Below are 7,056 nucleotides of genomic sequence, written 5' to 3' on the forward strand. Positions count from 1 at the left end.
TCATTATTCCAGATTTTCCACTGTTTTCCATCATCAACATTCCATATAAGCTCAGAGGACTCGTGTAGGTTCTCTGGTGGTTCTGGATGGTAAATAAAGTGTCTATATCTGTGTTGTAGTCATGGCGACGCCTGGTTCCCATCACCACCACTGTAAAGACGTCTGACCCATTTCACCCCAAGCGTGTGTTACTATCCTGGGGGGTTATGGGTTTTTTCTGTGTTCTTCTTTTTTGCAATCACTTTTTCCTGGGATTGGTGTCTGGATGGGTCTGATTGGATGCAGCAGGGAATGCTCCAGTTACTGAAGGGCCGTTGAGGCACTGCAGGAGAGGAGAGGGCTGCACCTGTGCCATCAGCCTCCACCTGACCAGACCAAGCGCCTGAACCTTTTGTGAACTCGTGTTGTTGTTGTATGAGTTTGACCTGTAAAGCTCTCTGTTTCCGAGTCGGGGTGAGTGCCCTGGGTTTTGTGTGTTGTTTTCTCTTCGTTTGTGTTGAGTTAGATTAGTTCAATTATCTTTTGTTTCAAGCAAGCAAGCAAAATGTATTTATATAGCGCTTTTTACAGCAGGTGGTGTCACAAAGCAGCTTTACAGAACAATCAGTATTACAGAGAGAAGAGAAGAGAAAAGAAAATCCGGGTCCGAGCCCCCATGAGCGTCGCCAGCGGCAACGGTGGCAAGGAAAAACTCCCTAAAAGAGGAAGAAACCTTGAGAGGAACCAAGACTCAGAAGGGGAACCCGTCCTCCTATGGTCGACACCGGACAGCAAACATTATTAGTATGAAGTTTTATAGTAAAGTGGGAAAGAAAGATCTGAGGGTGAGGACTGCACAGCGCTGTACAGCAAGAAGCTCAGTGGTGGTCAAACCGGTCCAAATCAAATCAAATTTATTTGTAGCGCTTTTTACAACGGATGTTGTCACAAAGCAGCTTCACAGAATTTCGGAAAACACAAAGTTTCAACAGGACTGAAAGAATGTACAGAAACCCCCTGGTGGGCAAGCCAGGGGCAACAGTGGCAAGGAGAACCTTGGGAGGAACCAGGCTCACCAGGGGGGACCCATCCTCCTCTGGTCAGACTACCTACAAGTGATTGTCCAGTCCAGAAGGCTGGTGAGCAGCGGCGCCAGTGTGTTTCAGTGTGTTTTGGCCTCGTCTCGCCCCCTGAAGGTTCTTTTCTGGAAGCTCATCTGCGTTTGACCAGTTTAAAGTCTAGACCTACCAGCTTTTTTTTAAGTTGGTGCCTTTAACTTGTTCAAGGTAAAAGAAATAAATGCTGATAACTGGTCAGTTATTTGTAGTTGGTGGCGTCTTGGTCCGGCACCTGGACGGCGTTGGCTTGTTTTCGGTTTTTACGGCCGTAAGTGTCCCCTAGACACAGGAGGTCGTACCACACGACTACTGAATTTTAAATGTGAAAAACCTGTGCACTCCTGTTTCATGTAGAATATGGATTCATATGAATAATTCCATTTTAAATGTTCTTCTCTGGGCTTAATGAGGTTCTGCTGTGCTGGTTCTGCTCCTGTTCTGCTTCCCTGTTGATGTCACGTCTCACCTTCTCACTTTGGAGGTTCAACGTTTCGTTTTAAGACCAAAAGGATCCAATGAGGGAAAACTAAAGTAACAGATTTCAGTTCCTGTGCTGAGAGATGCTGGATGGACTTGTTTAAGTCACTCAGTGCCTTAGTACCTTTTCTGACTTTGTTAAAGTAATTTTTTGTTATGGTTCTTCAGACTGATGGAGGGTGTGTTTATGGTTCTATGGCGGCAGTAGTGTAAAAACAGTGTCAGTAGAGGCAGCAGTAGTGTAAAGACAGTGTCAGTAGAGGCAGCAGTAGTGTAAAGACAGTGTCAGTAGAGGCGGCTGTAGCGTACAGTGTCAGTAGAGGCAGCCGTAGCGTACAGACAGTGGCAGTAGAGGCGGCTGTAGCGTACAGTGTCAGTAGAGGCAGCCGTAGCGTACAGACAGTGGCAGTAGAGGCGGCCGTAGCGTACAGACAGTGGCAGTAGAGGCAGCAGTAGCGTACAGACAGTGTCAGTAGAGGCGGCCGTAGCGTACAGACAGTGGCAGTAGAGGCGGCCGTAGCGTACAGACAGTGGCAGTAGAGGCGGCAGCAGCGTACAGACAGTGGCAGTAGAGGCGGCAGCAGCGTATAGACAGTGGCAGTAGAGGCGGCAGCAGCGTATAGACAGTGGCAGTAGAGGCGGCAGTAGCATACAGACAGTGGCAGTAGAGGCGGCAGTAGCGTATAGTGGCAGTAGAGGCGGCTGTAGTTCTGCTGGATAAAGGGAGTTCTGCTGGATAGTTTTCCCTTCAGGCAGAAGTTATCCAGCTTTAATGAAGGGAAGAAAGAAAACTAACATCCCACAGGGTGGTCCCAGGGGTTCTTTAGTATAGAGAATGGCTCTACTTAGAACCACAAGTTCCTCACAGAACCATTTCGTGCTTACCCAGTTCTCTGCATGGTGAAACTGTTCTTCAGACTGAAGAACGTGCTGTATATGGTTCTATATAGCACCAAGAAGTGTTCTTCTATTGTTACAAGCTTGATATGTAATAATAGATCCTTTTTGGTGCTGTATAGAACCATAAACACACCCTCCATCAGTCTAGAGAACCATAACAAAAAATCGACTTTACCAAAAGCAGCTTAGAAAAGGTACTAAAGCACTGAGTGACTTAGACAACTGCAGAAGATCTGTCTACAGCTGCCTCACCACGGTCTCTATGCTACTACTGACTATACTGCCGCTGTGTCCACACTACTGCTGCCTTCACTGCCACTGACTACTGCTGCCTCACTACTTTCTCTATGCTACTACTGACTATACTGCCACTGTGTCTACACTACTGCTTCCTTCACTGCCAGTGTCACTACACTACTGCTGCCTTTACTGCCACTGACTACTGCTGCCTCACCACTTTCTCTATGCCACCACTGACTATGCTGCCTTTACTGCCACTGACTCCTGCTGCCTCACCACTTTCTCTATGCCACCACTGACTATGCTGCCTTTACTGCCACTGACTACTGCTGCCTCACTACTTTCTCTATGCTATTACTGACTATACTGCCACTGTGTCTACACTACTGCTGCCTCACCACTTTCTCTATGCCACCACTGACTATGCTGCCTTTACTGCCACTGACTACTGCTGCCTCACCACTTTCTCTATGCCACCACTGACTATGCTGCCTTTACTGCCACACACTACTGCTGCCTCACCACGGTCTCTATGCTACTACTGACTATACTGCCACTGTGTCTATGCTTCTGCTGCCCTTATTGCAGATTCTATGTGCACTAGGTGCACTATTTCTACATTAGTGCTGCCTCTGTTATTCCAGGAGAACATTACTTACTGGAATGCAGAGACAGTAAAGTTTGGTGGAGGAGGGATGATGGGCTGGGCTGTTTCTCAGGGTTTGGGCTCTCAGTTCCAGTGAAGGGTGATGTTGATGCTACAGCACAAAGACATTTTACACAGTTAAGCTTCCAGCTTTGGGTCAGCAGTTTGGGGAAGAGCCTTTCCTGCTCCAGCAGGACTGAGACCCTGAGCACAAAGCAGCTCCATAAAAACTCGGAGTGACTGGTTTGGTGTGGAGGGAATTCCAGTGGCCCACACAGAGCCTCGACTTCAACCACACTGACCACCTTTGGGATGAACTGGAACGTTGATTGTGAGCCAGACCCTCTCGTCCAAAATCTGTGTTTGACCTCACAAATGCTCTTTTGACTGAATGGACACAGATTCTCTCCAACATCTTGTAGGAAGCTTCCCAGAAGAGTGGAGGCTGTTAGAGCTGTAAAGGAAGACCAACTCCATATTAATGCCCATGGTTGACATATGGGACATCGAACAAGCTCATACAGATATGATGGTCAGGTGTCCACATACTTGTGGCCATGTGATGTATGTTTAGGGGAGGGTTAAATGTTTTGCAATGACCAAAGGGCAGGTTGTTTGCGAGACAGTGTAGGTGTCCCTTCCATGGTCACCACTGCACTGTGTGTCCAGCAGGGGGAGCCAGTGAACCATGGCGTATAAGTGGGTGAGATCAGGTTCTGAAGATCCATCCATCTTTGAGTTTACAGTGACTCGGGACAATCCAGGACCTCTGAGGTTTGCTGTCTGAAGTGTATGGACTTGAATTTTACAGATTCCAGCCCCACTGAAGGTCAGATTCCTAGACGGTTCCCAAATGAGGGCTTCATCTGGGAAAAAACAACGATAGTTAGAGAATTTTACAGAATGTGCTAAAGGTTTCGGAGTCAGAACTGCCTTAGAGCCTTAGGTTCCTCTAAAGCACTGAGTTCAGAAGCCTTTATCACAAAGCTTTAGGGCCAGAGTTCATCAGTCATGACCAAAGCTTGTTTCTTTATAAAAAGAGGGGAAAAATCAACTTTTAATGAACATTAATGAAACAATACTTCACTTTGGGCCATTCCTACTGGTCCATTCGGCGGTTTCGTTCTGAAAGCGACGGTTCGTTACAGCTGCTTTAGATTTTTTCACTTCTTTTATTTAAAAAACAAACTTATATTTTAACTGCCTGCAACTGTTTCACCTGACTTTTTTGTCATTGTCTTATGTTCAATATTTTGCTTATTTATTTATTTGTTTATTATTATTGTTGTTGTTTTTTTTTATTGTGATTTTAGCTTTTAATTTTAATAAATTTGTAGTTTACTTTTTGATCTTATTCTCCTCGTATTTTATTTGATTTTCGTTATTTTATTTTAGCTGCCTTTTAATTGTTCTTTTATGTTTTTATTGTATTTTTATGTATTTTATTCTTAGTGTTTTTTTCTATACGTACCTGATTTTGAGTCTTTTTTAAAATTAAATGTACTTTTATTATTTGATAGCTGGGCGGCACGATGGCTTGGTGGGTAGCGCTGTCGCCTCACAGCAAGGAGGGCCTGGGTTCCCCTGGCCGGGTGATCAGGGTTCTTTCTGTGTGGAGTCTGCATGTTCTCCCTGTGTCTGTGTGGGTTTCCTCAGGGTTCTCCGGTTTCCTCTCTGTGTGGAGTAGGGTAGGGTTAATAAGCAGGACAGGGGCAATAAACAGGATAGGGTTAATAAGCGGGACAGGGGCAATAAACAGGATAGGGTTAATAAGCAGGACAGGGGCAATAAACAGGATAGGGTTAATAAGCAGGACAGGGGCAATAAACAGGATAGGGTTAATAAGCGGGACAGGGGCAATAAACAGGATAGGGTTAATAAGCGGGACAGGGGCAATAAACAGGATAGGGTTAATAAGCGGGACAGGGGCAATAAACAGGATAGGGTTAATAAGCGGGACAGGGGCAATAAACAGGATAGGGTTAATAAGCGGGACAGGGGCAATAAACAGGATAGGGTTAATAAGCGGGACAGGGGCAATAAACAGGATAGGGTTAATAAGCGGGACAGGGGCAATAAACAGGATAGGGTTAATACGCGGGACAGGGGCAATAAACAGGATAGGGTTAATACGCGGGACAGGGGCAATAAACAGGATAGGGTTAATACGCGGGTCAGGGGCAATAAACAGGATAGGGTTAATACGCGGGTCAGGGGCAATAAACAGGATAGGGTTAATAAGCGGGACAGGGGCAATAAACAGGATAGGGTTAATAAGCGGGACAGGGGCAATAAACAGGATAGGGTTAATACGCGGGACAGGGGCAATAAACAGGATAGGGTTAATACGCGTGACAGGGGCAATAAACAGGATAGGGTTAATAAGCGGGACAGGGGCAATAAACAGGATAGGGTTAATACGCGTGACAGGGGCAATAAACAGGATAGGGTTAATAAGCGGGACAGGGGCAATAGACAGGATAGGGTTAATAAGCGGGTCAGGGGCAATAGACAGGGTAGGGTTAATAAGCGGGTCAGGGGCAATAGACAGGGTAGGGGTAATACGCAGGTCAGGGGTAATAGACAGGGTAGGGTTAATAAATAGATCAGGGGTAATAGACAAGGTAGGGTTAATAAGTAGATCAGGGGTAATAGACAAGGTAGGGTTGATACGCAGGTCAGGGGTAATAGACAAGGTAGGGTTGATACGCAGGTCAGGGGTAATAGACAGGGTAGGGTTGATACGCAGGTCAGAGGTAATAGACAAGTTAGGGTTAATACGCAGGTCAGGGGTAATAGACAGGGTAGGGTTGATACGCAGGTCAGAGGTAATAGACAAGTTAGGGTTAATACGCAGGTCAGGGGTAATAGACAGGGTAGGGTTGATACGCAGGTCAGGGGTAATAGACAAGGTAGGGTTAATACGCAGGTCAGGGGTAATAGACAGGGTAGGGTTAATACGCAGGTCAGAGGTAATAGACAAGTTAGGGTTAATACGCAGGTCAGGGGTAATAGACAGGGTAGGGTTAATAAGTAGATCAGGGGTAATGGGTAGGGTTAATAAGTAGATCAGGGGTAATAGACAGGGTAGGGTTAATAAGTAGATCAGGGGTAATAGACAGGGTAGGGTTAATAAGTAGATCAGGGGTAATAAGCAGGTCAGGGGTGAAAAGCAGAGTTCGAGCAGGTCAGGGGTAATAAGCAGGTCAGGGTTAATAGACAAGGTAGGGTTAATAAGTAGATCAGGGGTAATAGACAGGGTAGGGTTAATAAGTAGATCAGGGGTAATAGACAGGGTAGCGTTAATAAGTAGATCAGGGGTAATAGACAGGGTAGGGTTAATACGCAGGTCAGGGGTAATAGACAGGGTAGGGTTAATACGCAGGTCAGGGGTAATAGACAAGGTAGGGTTAATAAGTAGATCAGGGGTAATAGACAGGGTAGGGTTAATAAGTAGATCAGGGGTAATAGACAGGGTAGGGTTAATACGCAGGTCAGGGGTAATAGACAGGGTAGGGTTAATAAGTAGATCAGGGGTAATAGACAGGGTAGGGTTAATACGCAGGTCAGGGGTAATAGACAGGGTAGGGTTAATAAGTAGATCAGGGGTAATAGACAGGGTAGGGTTAATAAGTAGATCAGGGTTAATAGACAAGGTAGGGTTAATAAGTAGATCAGGGGTAATAGACAGGGTAG

The sequence above is a fragment of the Pygocentrus nattereri genome, chromosome 3 (assembly GCF_015220715.1).
Source record: "Pygocentrus nattereri isolate fPygNat1 chromosome 3, fPygNat1.pri, whole genome shotgun sequence".
Taxonomy (NCBI): domain Eukaryota; kingdom Metazoa; phylum Chordata; class Actinopteri; order Characiformes; family Serrasalmidae; genus Pygocentrus; species Pygocentrus nattereri.